Below are 16,348 nucleotides of genomic sequence, written 5' to 3'. Positions count from 1 at the left end.
CGTTCCCCTGCCATCCTTTGTCTCTTTGTAATTATGAAGTGGCATCTAAATATTGTTTTCTCAGTTGGAGTATCTCCACTCATTGTCCCAGTTGCCTCTTGCCAGCTTGGTAATTCACCATAATTGGCTTCTATGAGCCCAAATTGTCAAAGCCAAGAGGCATTTTTTCCTAAGCATTCTGCTTCAGTTGACATGACCACTTTCATACCTTTCTTTATCTTCCTTCATCTTCTGTAATTTCAATTTCTTTATGGTTCTCCTTGCATATTGAGAAGGCTCTTACGACTACATATTTTTTTCCCCTGGATGATACCTCTAGCCCTAGAGACATAACTATCATTTACTTACTGATATTTTCCAAATCTATCTCTTATGTTCAGAGATTCTAAAGAGCTTTAGAATTGTGTACCCAGTTTCCTGCTTGGCCAGTGTGAACTGGCGTGCACTTTAGATGCCTATAATGCAATACTTACAAGCAAGCTCAGCATTTTCCTCTCTAAAGTTGATAATTTTTCTATAATGTTTTAACACCTTTTATAACATCACAATCACATAGTCATCTGTGTTACAAGTTTGTTGATGAGACATTCCTACCTCCTTATATTTTTATTCCTCATTCTTTGCTATACACAGCTACATCCCACCAAGTTAAATCCCTAAACACTTTTTTACTTTGTTTACCCCTTTTAATCTGTCCCAGGTTGACTATAGATTGCTAATTGTTCATTCCTTCTCTGCTAATTCTTCCTATTGTTCATTTGTAAGGTAAGAGATTGACCAAGGAAATTAATTTCTAAAATGATAACAAATTTTTCTCTTAGATGATGAAATTGTGAATAAAAGACTGCTAAAATAAATGATTAGGTCAATGAAATAAAATGAGAAAGTCAGAGTCCGACAAATATGGGAACTTGATCTATGACAGAGGTGGCTTTACAAATTAATAGTGTAAGGGCATTGCATTCTCTAACTTAACCAATATTTCCAAGCAAATTCTGGTGGATCAAAATCCCAAATGCATTAACAAAACACTTAATGCCCACAAGATTAAAACAGAGAAGATTATAACCTGGGAGAAGGAAAGAATTCTTAAGTGTAAAGAGAAAAAATGATTGATTTGCATAAATATTAAAATCCTCTGTACAAAAAAACAAATATTCAAATTAAAATTTGAGCAATGAGGTATGGGAACATATTTACTACTCACATAAATTGAAGAGGTAGAATCCTGAATATATAAAAAAATCCTTCAAATAATGAAGAAGAAGACAGGAGAAAAATGAACAAAGAAAACGAGCAAGCATTTCATAGGAGGAAAGCTAAATGGTCTATTCTGGAATGCTCAGCCCCATTGATGGTAAGTGAAGTATGGATTAAAACAAAATTGACTGGATTTTTTTTATGATTTTTTTGTTAAGAATAAAATGTTGGCCAATATTAAATGTTGGTGCAGACACGAGGACATGGAAATTTAGACATGTGAGCTAGTAGAACAAAATTGGACACAAATTCATAAAACAGTGAATTCTTGTCCAAAGACTCAAAAATTCAATTGGTGGAATATGTCATAGAGATACTCTCATTGTGCCAGACAGGACATGCACAAAGATGGTCACTGTGGCTCTGTTTGCAAAAAAACAAAAACCTGTAGATAACCTTTCAGTTGGGTTACACATGAAAAACGTGCATAACAGTGGAAAATTAAAATCAGCTATAGAATGATTAAAGCAGTGATAAGAATTAACATCTTTTATAAAATATTAAAAATTATTTATTTGAAAGGCAGAGGGAAAACAGAGAGAGGAAGCGATCCCCCATCCTCTGATTCACTCCCCAAATGGTCACAAGAACCATGGCTGGGTCAGGCTGAAGCCAGGAGCCTGGAATTCCATCTGGGTCTCTCACATGGATGCAAGGGACCAAATGCTCGTGGTCATCTTCTGTTGCTTTCCCAGGTGCAATAGCAGGGAGCTGGATCAGAAGCAGAGCACCTGGGACTTGAACTGGTGCTCTGATATGGGATGCTGGTGTTGCAAGCAGTCGCTTTGTCCACCGTGCTACAATGCCAGCACTGGAATTTATTATTTTTATTTTTTATTGACAGGCAGAGTTAGACAGTGAGAGACAGAGAGAAACGTCTTCCTTCCGTTGCTTAACCCCCCAAATGGCCGCTACAGCTGGTGTGCTGCCGCCAGTGCGCCACGCTGATCTGAAGCCAGGAGCCAGGTGTTTATCCTGGTCTCCCATGGGGTGCAGGGCCCAAGGACTTGGGCCATCCTCCACTGCACTCCCTGGCCACAGCAGAGAGCTGAACAGGAAGAGGAGCAACCAGGACAGAATCCGGCGCCCCAAATGGGACTGGAACCTGGAGTGCCAGTGCCGCAGGCGGAGGATTAGTCTAGTGAGCCACGGCGCCAACCTGGAATTTATTATTTTTGAAAGACTTAAGTGTGTCAGACTCTGTTATAATCTTTTTGTATGTATTACCTCACTTATTCATCACACTAAATCAGCAACACTCTTTACAAATAAGAAGGCACAGACAACAAGGAGACAAATTCATCCAGGATTACAGACCTAGTAGCAAAGTTTAAGAATTTTAATGCAACCAGTCTGACTTCTGAGTTCAAGTGTTAGCCAATATGCTCTGCTGCCATCTCAGAGTTCACACATTGTGATATCATTTATACAATTAAAGATGAATACACCAAGCAAGCTATATATTATTGCTAGTTAAAATACAATTCTGGAAGTATGAAACATGCAATACATATATAAGTCCATATATATACATATATATGTTAAATTTAAAATGGTCGTTGCTAAGGAAGGAGAAGTGGTGTTAGGAAGATGGAATAAATGAGACTTTAAATTTTTTGTTTTGTTCTGTAAAAATAGAGTCTGGATCTTCATGATGAAGTAATTATCCATTGTACATGGTGTTTATTTAATTTTTCCATAAATTAGCTGTAGATTTAAAATTTCTTAAGATAAAAAGGTATAATTAGCTTTTCTTAAGTAGGGTGCAGAATAAATGAATAGAACATGATCTTGGCTTTGTAAAAAATACATATGAAATGTAGAAAATACACAGGGATAGGTTGTAGTGCATTGTCTTTGAGTGATAGGATTACAGACAGGCTTTCCACTCCTCTTTCATATTTAAAATAATAATAATTAACTATGCATTACAGTAAGAAATTACAAAAAGTAATTAATTTATACTTTCCCAGTTTCCAGGCAGTGAAACTTCATAGTGTATACTCTTAAATGCCGCCTTTTCCCATTTCCACAATAAAGGGCATCCGAATCGTTTCTGTCATCTTCCTTTGTACCACTTCTCCTCTGGTTCAGACTTTAATAACATCTCTCCGGAAGAGTAACAGTTGCTGTGTACCTGGTCTCCCTATCCCTATCTCATTCTTTCTAACCCTCCTGCATTCTGTCTTGCTGAAGAGCCAGCCCCTTTATATCACTCTGCTTCACATATCTGCAGGAGAAAGTTCATATTTATCAGAAAAACAGGAGCAGTTTCTCTGCCTCATTTTTGCTTGCCTCTTATCTTCAGTGACATCTCCGCCTTGACTCCTTTTTCTACCTATAGCAAACAGCCCCGGAGTACAAATGGTAGGAGCAAGCTACTGTCTTCCAAGTATAATATAATATAATATAATATAATATAATATAATATACCATTTTACTTCTGTGGCTTCTTCCTGCCTGCCCCCACTCCCTCAGCCTGGAGGACTCTTGTTTATTTTCTATAGATGAGTTCTGTTATTGAGACATTTACTATACTTTGCATCCTTACCTAAGGTAGCAGCAACACTGCCTTTTTCCCACAGCCCATATCCACACTCCTGTGCTTATCCCATTGGGTTTAATAACTGATTTTCTTATCTGTCTCTCTGAGCAGACTTCAGGTAGCTTTAGGGCAAGAATTTGTGCTTTACTTGAGTGCCTGATTCTAAGATGAACTTAGCATTTAGGGGAATGGATTAATATATTTTTGCCTCTTGATACCTTCTTAACTAGATTGCAAAGAAGGCAGCTCTTGTGGTTTAGAAAGAAGGAGTGGAATTTCTGGGAGATCTTCCTGCACCAAGAAGGTCAGGTTTGAGTGATTCAGCCACTGAGCACTCCTGCTTCAGATCACTCTAGCTTCTACAGTCTGCGATTGCAGTGACCTACATTCAGAATCGCTTTATAATTCAAGAAGGAAACTCAAATGTGTTATAGAAGGGGCGCTTGTCGGTACAGGCAAACAGAAGTTTTCCGAAATACAAGATAATAAAAATGAAGAATTGAAGAACTGCTGACAACAACAGTTCAGAAACTAGGACGGTTAGACAAAGATTTTTAGAGGAAAAGAATATTCAATCACTGGAGTTTTCTACCTTTCCCATGCAGCTCCTTATCTTAAAATGAAACTTTGAATATTTTTGACCCTGGCAAGGATGTTGGTGGGATTTCCTCTTGCTTGTAGTTGTCCTACTCTTTGCATATTGCTTGAACCCAAGGGTCAATTTAGTTGATCTAACTAAGCACCAGCTTAGTGAACTGAATGAAAGACAAGTGAACTTCCATCAGACAATTCAGAAGGGAGTTCTTGTCAGGTGAAAGTGAAAATGCATTTATTTATTTATTTATTTCATTAATTTATTTTTTAAAAATTTCAAGGTGAACACATTTTGTGTATTTCAAATATACAGATTTTTAATTTTTATTTTTAATTTATTTTTATTTATTTATTATTATTATATAATATTATATAAATTATAAATTATTATTATTATATTTTATTATTTATTTTTTGACAGGCAGAGTGGACAGTGAGAGAGAGAGAGAGAGAGACAGAGCGAAAGGTCTTCCTTTACCGTTGGTTCACCCTCCAATGACCGTCGCGACTGGCACACTGTGGCAGGCACACTGTGCTGATCGGAAGCCGGGAGCCAGGTGCTTCTCCTGGTCTTCCATGCGGGTGCAGGGCCCAAGCACTTGGGCCATCCTCCACTGCACTCCCGGTCCACAGCAGAGAGCTGGACAGGAAGAGGGGCAACCAGGACAGAATCTGGCGCCCCGACTGGGACTAGAACCTGGTGTGCTGGCGCCCCAAGGTGGAGGATTAGCCTAGGATTAGCGCCAGCCCCAAATATACTGATTTAAGTGTATAGTAATAATTGCCACCCAACCCTCCCTCCCACCCACGTTCTCACCCTTTTTCCTCCTTCCTTTCTTATTCTTTCTCTTAATTTTTTACAATGATCTACTTTCAGTTTATTTTATACTCATAAGATTAACTCTATACTTGTAAAGAGTTCAACAAATAGTAAGAAGCAAAAAACCATTTAGTATTCTAAACATATATTATGAGCTCATCAAGTTAGACATAGCACATGTTCATGATATAACTTAAGATTATAAGTAAACAGGGACCAGCGTGTGGCACAGTGTGGGGATGCTAGCATCACATATGAGAGCACTGGTTCTGGTCTTTGCTACTGTTTCCAATCTAACTGTTGGTTCATGTGCTTGGGAAAGCAGTGGAAGGTGGTCCTAGTATTTGGGACCCTGCAACTCATGTGGGAGACCTGGATGGGTCTCCTTACTTTGGTTCTTGACTTCTGCCTGGCCCAGCCCCAGCTGTTGTGTTCATCTGAAGAGTGAGCCAGAGTATGAGAGATCTCTTTTTTTTGCTCCATGTCTCCCTCTCTCTCTGTCGCTCTGCCTTTCAAAAAATAAATCTTTAAAAGAAGATAATGAGGAAGTACAAAGAAAACTCATTTTCAGTGGGTCTGCTGCTCCGGAGGAATTAGAGCCAGTGCTGACTGCAGGTCCTGGTCACACTGCGGACCCCAGTGCACTGGCTGACATCCTTCTCTTCTCCAGGAGGTTCAGGCTGCCAGACAGGTGCATAAAGGGTCCCCAGCAACTATTAATCCTCCATTCACCATCATGAGAACTGATGCCAGGAGTGTGCCAGAAGCAGGAGTCTCCAGAAAATAGACAGTAGCATATTACATGCTTCAGCTTTAGCCTCAAATTCATTCAAATCTGCTTTCCAGCAAGAAGCATTTTTTAAAAACTCTTTCTCTTTGCCTATTCTCAGTTTATGCCCTGGGGGTTTAGATATAATCGAATGTCAATCACTGCTACAGAGCTTGTTTTTCCCGATTTTAATTACTCTAAACAGCAGTTCCATCATTGATTCAAATTAGTATTTAGTAAAGAGATGCCAACAAAACTTATGACTAGTCTTCTCATTTTAAGAGAAAAAATAATGACAATTTATGCCTTATGAAATTATGATAGACTTAATCAGGCTACCAATTAATACATTCAGCAATTGTTTTGACACAGTTTTCAGTATTTTATATACATAATACATTATATTATACCACTTTGAGGTAGATAGGAATATTATTCTTGTTTTTTTTTAAGTATGGAAATTGAAGCAGAGAGTAGTTAAGAAGTTTTCTTTCAAGTTTATAGAAAACGCTATGGCAATAATTATTTATGGTAGATTTGCTGCTACATAATTGTAAAAGAAACCAAGCTGATGAGTCCTTAAGTGACTTGACTGAGAACCCAAAGCACGGATCTTCCCTCCACCATATGTGGTCGGTCTGCAGTGGAGTCGGAAACGTTCTTGTGCCTCCCTCCTTGCTTACAGTTTAAAGATTCTTCTGAAGCACTTTCCTGGAGCAGGTGTCTCTTCAGAAATGACGAGAATCACTGAATGTAATGTAAGGATGCCCACTGGGATATCTTGAGTGATGGCAAGAAGTCTCCCTCCCTCCCTCCCGCCCTTTTTCCCTCCCTCCCTCCCTCCCTCCCTCCCTCCTTCCTTCCTTCCTTCTTTCCTTCCTTCTTTCTTTTGAGGCAGAGCTACAAAGAGAAGAGAGGGAGAGACAGAGAGAAAAGTCTTCCATTTGCTGGTTCACTCCCCAAATGGTCACACCAGCTAGAGTCAGGCCGGTCTAAAGCCAGGAACCAGGAGCTTCTTCTGCGTCTCCTGTATGGATGCAGGGGCCTAAGCACTTGCACCATCTTCCACTTTACTTTCCCAGGTCATAAGCAGAGAGCTGGATTGGAAGAGGAACAGCCAGGACACAAACCAACCCCATTTGGGATGCTGGCACCACAGGCAGAGGCTGAGCATACTGTGCCACAGTACCAGCCACATGCATATATTTTAATGAAGCAAAAGAAAATTTACATTTTTGTCAAGTGCGAAGTATTTGTGTCAGCTAAAATCATAGCACTCATGCCTGTGGGCACTATTGCTTTGGTTAATTTCTCTACAGGAAGCAATCCAAGTGCACTCTCTTGTTTTTTCCGACTTCTGCACCAAATCTTGGCTTCATTTATCTCTCTTTACCCTTAAAACCCAATCAACATTTTCTTCAGCATATCTTCATTATGACCCTTAATTCTTCAGTCAAGATGAACTCAAAGGCTATGGATTTTTTTTTAAGATTTATTTATTTGAAAGTCAGAGTTACACAGAGAAGGAGAGGCGGAGAGAGAGAGAGAGAGAGAGAGAGAGAGAGAGAGAGGTCTTCTATCTGCTGGTTCACTCCCCAATTGGCCACAATGGCTGGAGCTTCACCGATCTGAAGCCAGGAGCCAGGAGCTTATTCCGGGTCTCCCATGCAGTGCAGGGATCCAAGGACTTGGGCCATCTTCCACTGCTTTCCCAGGCTGTAGCAGAGAGCTGCATCGGAAGTGGAGCACCTGGGACTTGAACCAGCGCCCACATGGGATGCTGGCACTGCAGGCAGCAGCTTTACCCACTGTCACAACGCCGGCCCCAAAGGTTATGGATCTTATACATGACTCCTCATACTTTCTCAGTGAACATCAAGGAAATGAGCTTAAAGTTTCTTTTACTTGTGTGTTCTATGCATATGTGAAAATGTTGATCATATCTTATTCTGGTACAGATCCCAGGCCAGACACCATTGTGACAAAAGATGTTACAAAGGTCTACATGTGCTCTAAAAGAGTTAACAGCCTGTGGGAAAAATAAGATTGCATTTTTATCTTGTTTCCATAAAAATTTCTATATATTTATGAGCAGAAAAATTGTAGAAGAATTTATAATAAAGTATTAGTGATTATCTCTGGATTGTAGGAATATATTCATTTAATATTCTTACTATGTTAACTGTATCTTTAACTTTCCACCATGCATAGCTAATACTTGAGTGATAAAAGTTTATTTTTAGTGATGAGAGTAATCTAATGGAGTCTTACATGAAAAAAACAGTAAGAATCATGGAAGGCATACTTGGGCAGAGTAGAATGGGTAATAATGCCTTTGCGAGTCAGGTAATGGTCTACAGATAAAGTGACCTGGACTTCGGGAAGAGTGAAGAGTTTACTTGGCAGAGAAATTGTTGAGAAGGACATACTAAGCAGAAGTGTTAGAGAAAATAGGTCCAGTAAGGAATGGGACATGTGTGGGGTGAGGGCGGACAGTACAGCATTGAGGGAGTCATTGAGGAGATGAGATTGAGAGTAGAGCTTGGTCAAAAAGCACAGACTTTAGAGAGAAGTTTTGGGTTCAAATCCCAACTTTGCCAATTTACTGGTTGTGTGATCTTCGGGGAGTTACTTTGGCCCTTTCAACTTTGATTTCTCCATTAGCTAAATGTGCATTTTGGAAATATACATGGGAACGTTTAAAGGAAGTGTGTTATAAAAATTATATATATATATATTATATAAATGAAAGTGGTGTTGTCATTGTCTACAATATCTATTAGAAAATGCCTGATAGCTTGATAAATTCTTTTCTTCATATTTTAATTAAATTTTATGGTTATTTGATTTTTATTTAAATCTTTCCACCAACATGCTAGTCAGTTCTAACATACAATCCTGACAATATACAAGAACATACATCTTATGATTTACTAATTATCCATTAAATGGGTGGGGAATAGCCACCATAGTTGATGAGCCTCCTTCTTGGAGAAAGGTTGCAGGGATCAGTGAAATTCCTCATGAAGATGCAGGGTGGGGGTGTGTTCTAGGATGGGTTAACCTTGGAGAGGTAGAATCTCAAGTCCTGGAGACTGATGTTAGGCCCAGCAGGCTAATGAGCAGAAAGTGATGGTGATAAAGTGTTGGGATGGGCGGTAGAGGATGTGAGGGACTCTGAAGGCAGTGGGCTCAGGTCTGTCCAGCACTCTGTGAGTCAGATATCATGGAATGAATCTAACCTTAGGGCAGGAGTCTAATTATTTGGAGGACAAAAGGCAGGAGACTAGACTCAGAGTAAACAGGCTCCTGGAAGTACTAATAGGAAGATTCAAGTAACATCCTCAGGAAAACAGTCTGAAGCCTTGGTCTTTGATTAAGCATGCAAAACTTGGGTTCAGGACAGAGGCAAGATAGTCCATGTGATCATGAAATCCAGGCATGTCAGCATTCATGACAATCTTGGTCCCCTATTGTTAAGGGTTTTTATCATTATCAATAGTCGTAATGAGCTGGTCCTTTGGGTATGAGTGCTTATGGCTGGGAGAACCTTGGAGTAAGAAGTTTTGGTGTTGACTCTACCCATCAGTTTAAGAATTGAACTTGAGTGTGGCTGGATGCTGTTGGGGGCAGGTCTTGTCGTGGTTTTATGTGAATAAATACTCACTGCTCAAGTCACCTTACAAATAACTCCCAGTTGCTTTCTGATAACTTACTTAAAAATTATTCTGGGTCTTGTTCTCCCTGTATGTTATGATGCACCAAAGGGATTACAGCTGCATCTTGTGTATCGGTATATCTGCATCCACCCCTGAAGAGAGTTATTTGGTTTTCATTGTTCAAAACAAGCTGCTTTGAGTTGTTTTCATTTTGCTCTACCTTTCTGTGCAGTGCTAGTGCAAGGGACGTTCACAGGGATGATTTCCCTTTGGAGATGATAGAATTTGGTTAATTGGGTTATTTGCATTTCTCCCCCAGTCTCTTTCTTTTGTAATACATCGTGCACAATTATATAAACTTTTCTAAAGAAGAGTCTGTATTCACTGCCCCAATTCCCTTATCTACATTTACTTTTTTTATATGACAGGTAGAATCATAGACAGTGAGAGAGAGAGAGAGAAAGAGAGAAAGGTCTACCTTCCATTGGTTCACCTCCCAACTGGCAGCTATGCCTGGAACTATGCCGATCCAAAGCCAGGAGCCAGGTGCTTCTTCCTGGTCTCCCATGTGGATGCAGGAGCCCAAACACTTGAGCCATCCTCCACTGCCCTCCCAGGCCACAGCAGAGAGCTGGACTGGAAGAGGAACAACCGAGACTAGAACCTGGCACCCATATGGGATGCCAGTGCCGCAAGCGGAGGATTAACCAAGTGAGCCACAGCGCTGGCCCTATCTCCATTTACTTTTTATTCTACAAACTCTGGCTCTCATCTCAGCCACACCAACAACCAAGTAATTATCAAATTAAAGTGATATTTTCACTAGTTATTTATCTGAATCTTTGTTTTGGATGACACTGTCAATCACTATAAACTACTCTCTTAGTCTGTAAGACCCACATGTTCTTTAATGTTGTAATTTCCTTGCCAGGGTTTCCTTCTTCCTCCACCATCCCTCTAAAATATTGTAGAACCTCTTCCCACTGTGTGTTCTTCCTTAATCCTATCTATTCTAATAGTTTCAGATTCTTCCTTATTTTTATGGATCCCCAAATTTACATCAGTAGTCCCATATATGTCTAGTGAAATTTAAACTTGTTTGTCAAATTGCTGCCTGTAATCTCTCAGTTGTCCAAAAGACACTAAAAAGTCATTATTCCCAGAACTGAGCTCGTATCTTTGGCCACCTCCTACATTCTCTGTTCATCTAGAAGCAATAATCCTGGTGGTCACCTAAGCTAGAAACATCATTTTTAATCTTTCTCTTGTCGTCTTTCCAGTGATCATGTATATGATTTTTACTCTTAAATATTTCTTAAATTTGTTCCCTAGCCTCTATTCCTTCTACTGTTGTCTTGTCTCTTGTCAGTCTTATCACTTATCATTTCCTGCCTGGCTTTGCTGACAGATTCCCAATGGATGAACCAGTTCATCCAATGCTAAATCTTTCTGTTCTTCATAGTGCCTTCAAGACCACCTACATGTGATATAGACCTCTTCTGCTAGTATTTTTCAAATATTCATCACTAATAGGATGGTGTCGCACTTTCTTAGCATGATTTGTACATCTCATTATGACTGATTTTCACTTGTGTCCCTAAATCCTCAAATATCACCAGTCTTTTTGTTATGATTTACTTTTACTGATATGGACTTGCCTGAAGTCTCTCAATTCATTTTTTCTCCTTTCCAAGATTGTATTTGTGTTGTCACTGCTGCCTGGCCTTTTCCCTTTAAGTTTCTGGATATGTCCTGCATCTATTTGCATATGCTCGTACTGTGCTGACATCCTTCAAGAAAATCTCCTTACTCATCTTCCCTTGAGACTATCACAATTGTTTCTCTTCCATAATGTGATAATACTCTGTGCATAAGCATTATTGCAGAAGCCCTCAGATATCCTGGTAAAGGGTATGAATAAGTGTATGTTGAATTGAATTAACATAGCTTATTCTCCTTAATCTCTCTTGGGGATATTGATGACCTGTATGTGGCTAAAATGAAGTTCAAATCCAACACATGGACATAAGCCTCTTCCACTTGAGGTGTGCCGTGTCTACCCCAGTGACCTGGCCTTTCCCAGAGCCTCCTGATCCTAATCAGACCGTGGTCCTCATGGAGCCTTTTCAGTGAATGCAATGGCTATTAACATCATCTGTAGCAAGGCTACTGCCCACTCCTGATCATTTGCTGCCAGACTCCAGAGTTATGGTTGAGAGATACAAATAGGGCATTTTCCCCACTTTTCTCAAATTTGTGAGAAACACTGGTCCCTGATCTTGTTCCTTGAGACTCCATGCTGACCACTTCATGCCCAGATATCTATAACAGAATACCCCAGACTGGGGATTATACAGCAAAAGTTTGTTTCCTCACTGTTCAGAGGCTGAAACTTTAAAGATCCAGGTTCTGGCAGAGTTTATTTTCTGCTAAGGCCTCTCTTCCTGGCTTGCAGATGTATTCTTTGTCCTCAGATGATCTTTTGTGAGGGATGGAGTGAGTGAGGGGGAAAGAGAGAGAGAGAGAGAGAGAGAGAGAGAGATTTGATGTCCCTTCTTATAAGGACACTAATCCTGTTGAATCTGGCCCTATTCTATGGCTTCATTTAACCTTATTTACCTCCTTATCAGCCCTATCTTGTAACATGGTACACTGAGAGTTAAGGCTTCAAGACACGAATTTTGTCGGAAACACAAACATGCAGCCCATGAAAACCAGTTTTCTTAGGTCTGCAGAATGAGAATCACTAGGGTGAGCTGCCATGGTAACTGACCTATGAATGCTGCCCAGAGAAAGAACTGGAGCCTACATTAGAGTTAGGTCAGGTCCTGGGCACGGAATGTGCTAAGACACGAGCTTACAGTGACTGATGCAACCTGGGAAGGAGAGAAGCTATGCTTTGGATTTCATGGTACTTATGAAGTTATATTCCACTCCAGTTCATAGTTAACTGTGATTGCACTGGCTTTTTAGTACTTTGTAGCTGTGGATGTGGAAAGGCATGTCTTTGTAATGAATGGCACTGGCTCAAAAATTTCATCACATTTATTCTATATTGTATTTATTGTACCAGTCAACCAGATAGGTCACTTCAGGTTCTTTAATACGCAGTAGGTTTATAATAAGAGGATGAAACCATCGGACTTGTTTTGGGGAAGTAATGCTGAGCACAGGACTTAAAGAAACATCTAGAACATTTCAGGGGCTAATGGGAAAAATAAAAAAAGTTCCAATAGAAAAGAGAGTACATAAAATCCATTTTATTTTATGGTTTAAAAAAATGCAGCAGTAGGTCTGACCTCTTTCTTAACCTAGACAATTATGTTATTTCTTTTATTTTGACAAATGTTTATGTTAATAGTTCAGTTGATTGATTGATTGATTTTCATTTATTTGAGAGAGAGAAAGAGAGAGAGAGAGAGAGAGAGAGAGAGAGAGAGAGAGATTTTTCCATCTGCTGATTCACTCCTCAAATGCCCACAAAAGGCAGGGCTGGGCCAGGCAGAACCCAGGATCCAGAAACACCATCTGGATCTCCAATGTGGATGGCAGGGACCCAGTACTTGAGTCATCACCTGCTGACTCCCAGGGTGAGCATTACCGGGAAGCTGAATCTGAAGCAGGGGCAAGGCTCGAGCTCCCGCACTAGGATATGGGATGTGAGCATCCAGAGAGATGCTTAACCCACTGTGCCATAATACCTTCCCAGCTAACACTATTTGCATGATTAGAATTCATTAACTTTTCATAAAATGTATGGCGACTTTTACCAGGCATATATCTTCAGTTTTATTGTCGGTATGAGCAATTGCATTATAGAGCCCTCTCTCCCTCCCTTCCTCTTTTCTTTCTTTCCTTCCATCCTTCCACACTTCTTTCTTTCCTTTCTCTTCCCATTTCCTCCCTATCTCCTTTATTTTCTCTGTGTTCCTTTTGCCAATTCAAATTTGTTAATTCTGAAATTTGTTTTAGGAGAAGCGTTTAAGGAAATAGACATCCATGTCGTTTCATATTGTCTCTTAATGTTTATTTAGATAGGTCTGTATTATCACTGCAGATAAGTATAAAAGTTCTAGATTTCTGATCATGAAACTTTAGCAGTAAGGGCACATGCTACTCAGTACTCATTTATGGACGAATTTGAAGTTACAGCATTTTATTATCGCTTTTTCCCGATCTTCCTATTTTACATCCTGAATTAACATAATTTATGCCCTGAGGACCATTTCTGGAATGTTAGATTTGCCATTTTGTGGTCAGATGCACTAAGATCCCTCAGATGACAGTGGTAGTAATGGCAAATCCTTAATTTGGAAAGGAATCAGAGAGTAAAACCTCCTGTGAGTACATGACTTATTCCTTGATCCTGACAAATAATATGAATATGAAGATAGAGTGAAATGGAATTGCATTTCTTAAATTTTAACACATGTATATAATACTTGGAGGTCTTTTTAAAATTCAGGCTCTGGTCTGTAACAAGGCCTAGCATCTTCTGTTAGTTAGGATTTTTCAGATGTATTTTTTTTATTTCTCTATGTATCTATGTCTATCTCTATGTAGATATAGGCAGATAGATGGATGAATCATGGATCACACAATTATGAAAGATAAGAAGTCCCAGGATTTGCCATCTGTAAGCAGGAGACCCAAGCAAGCAAATAGAACAATTCAATCAAAATCTGAAAGCATGAGAATCAGGGTAGGTGATGGTATAAATTCCAGTCCCAGCTTAGAGGAAGATGAGATGATGTGTCCCTGCTTAGGCAGTGAGGCAAAAAAGGAAAAAAAAAAGAAAGATAAATCAGAAGTGGGGGACATGTCATTTGTTCTATTGAGGTTCTGAATATATCAGGTAGGACCCACCCACAATGGAGCAGGCAATCTACCTGACTGAGTCCACTCATTCCAATGTACTTCTCATCCTGAAACAGAAATCATGTTTCATTTGGGCTCCCCATGGCCAGTAAAATAGACATGTAGTTAGCCACCACAAGCCTGCATTTCTAACAGCCCTCAGGCAGTGCTGATGGTACTGGCTCATGGACAATGTTTTTAGAAGTAAGGACCTGGGATCCTGCTGTCTAAAATGGTAGCTTCTAGTGTATACATGACTAAACTAAAATGAAGTAAAATTAAGAATGAATTTCTCAGTCACACTAGCTACAATGCACACGCTTAACAGCCACATGTGGGTAATAACTCTCATATTAAACATCTCCATCCATGTAGAAGTTCTAATGGACAGTGCTATGTATAGAGGATATGTACCCAGATCTCAGTTCTATAACTTACTAGATTTGTCAACATTGAATTTCATATATATAAATCTCAATTTCCACATATAAAAATGGAAATTAATAATAATAACCTCAGAAGGTTGTGGAAAACAAATTAGTTAACAAAAGAGATTGACATATTTTGGGCACTGCATAAGCCACCTTATCTGTGGTTAAAAGCATGTTCTAGCCCTGAGCCAGACAGTGCAAATTATAATCTTGCTGTCTTGTTGCTGCCTCTTACTGGGTCTGTAATTTCTGCCTAGTTTCCTCACTTTTGAAATGACTGTAGTAGCTATGACATAAGGATTTTTAGGGGGACTGAATTTCCAAACACACATAAAGCTCCTAGATCAGTGTCTGGAACATAGGAAGTAGTCAATGAACATGAACAAGAAATAAGCAATGACTATTTCAGAATGAAATCGGATGTTCTTGACATCTAAACTATTCAGAAAAGGGAAACTTTTTTTTTTTGGAAAACTATTTCAAAGGGAGAGAGAAAAGGAGAGAGAGAGAGAGAGAGAGAGAGAGAGCAAGCATCCATCTACTGATTTACTCCCTCAAATGCCCACAACAGCCAGAGTGAAGCCATGAGCCAGGAACTTGATTTGGGTCTCTCATGTGAAAGGCAGTGACTCAATCACTTGAACCATTACCTGATGCCTCCTGGGGAAATATTAATAGCAACTCGAATTGGATATGGAGAAAGGACTCAAATCATGCACTCCAATATGGGATGCAATATGGGAAACAATTCTGAAGTTGTTTCTTGACCATTATACCAAATGCCTGCCCAAGAACAGGAATTTTCAACCTAGAAAATTTATAGATGGCTTCAGAGAATCTAAGTGCTCTCTAAACTTAGGTTAATTTGAGTGAATATGTGTTATGTACATTTCTCTGGATTCCTGATGTTCATCCATTCCTTAAACAGTTCTGAGAGTGTGAAAAGAAAAATGAAAGAATCACTGTTTTTAAAAGGGCTTTCATACTTGAGGGAGTGCTTTATCCAATTGTGACCCTTTGTCAATGATTTATTCTCCCCACTCATTTTTTCTGAAGTGGTTTTGTATTTGGAGTTTGGGTTCTGAGGAAGAAGAAAACATTGTGTTCCCAGAGATCAGACATTTCGCTTCAGTTCTGTGAGCCTAGTTACTTCATCTGTAAACCAGAGGCACTGGACCAGATGATCTTTGAATAACACTGGAAAGCTAACGTGTTGTGATCCTAATGCAAATGAAGTGCTGTTAACAAAAAGCTTGCTGTATCAGGGACACTGAACAGAATTAAAGTAAAAGCTTGACCAATATTGCTTTATCAAATCTCTTTAACATTGAACAGACAGCCCAGAGCAAGGAGCTCTGGGAACATAGCAGGTCTCTGAGCGGGGAAGCAGTGCTCGCTGCTTAGCAACGGTCC

The sequence above is a fragment of the Oryctolagus cuniculus genome, chromosome 6 (genome assembly GCF_964237555.1).
Source record: "Oryctolagus cuniculus chromosome 6, mOryCun1.1, whole genome shotgun sequence".
NCBI classification, from domain to species: Eukaryota; Metazoa; Chordata; class Mammalia; order Lagomorpha; family Leporidae; genus Oryctolagus; species Oryctolagus cuniculus.
The sequence above is the reverse complement of the archived record's forward strand: the minus strand, read 5'-3'. Positions refer to the sequence as shown.